The sequence below is a fragment of the Athene cunicularia genome (assembly GCF_003259725.1).
Source record: "Athene cunicularia isolate RWA chromosome 9 unlocalized genomic scaffold, athCun1 chr9_part2, whole genome shotgun sequence".
Lineage (NCBI taxonomy): Eukaryota > Metazoa > Chordata > Aves > Strigiformes > Strigidae > Athene > Athene cunicularia.
In genome coordinates this window covers 1,093,054-1,093,255 of record NW_020799111.1, presented here as the reverse complement: position 1 = coordinate 1,093,255, position 202 = coordinate 1,093,054, and positions in this window count along the sequence as shown.

Here is a 202-nt window from a genome sequence, read left to right as displayed (position 1 = left end):
CTCCCCGGCAGGACCAGCTCAGTCGCACCCTGACTGGCCCTGCTGGGTCCCCCCACATCCTCCCTGTGAGTAAGAACCGATTCAGGGGGCAGCCAGCATCACAAGTGTGCATCCTCCCCGCCGGCCTGGGCAGCAGCCGGGGACACAGAATTACTCAGGCTGTACACGTGGTCTCTCCTCACCACCAAAAGGCCATTTACTA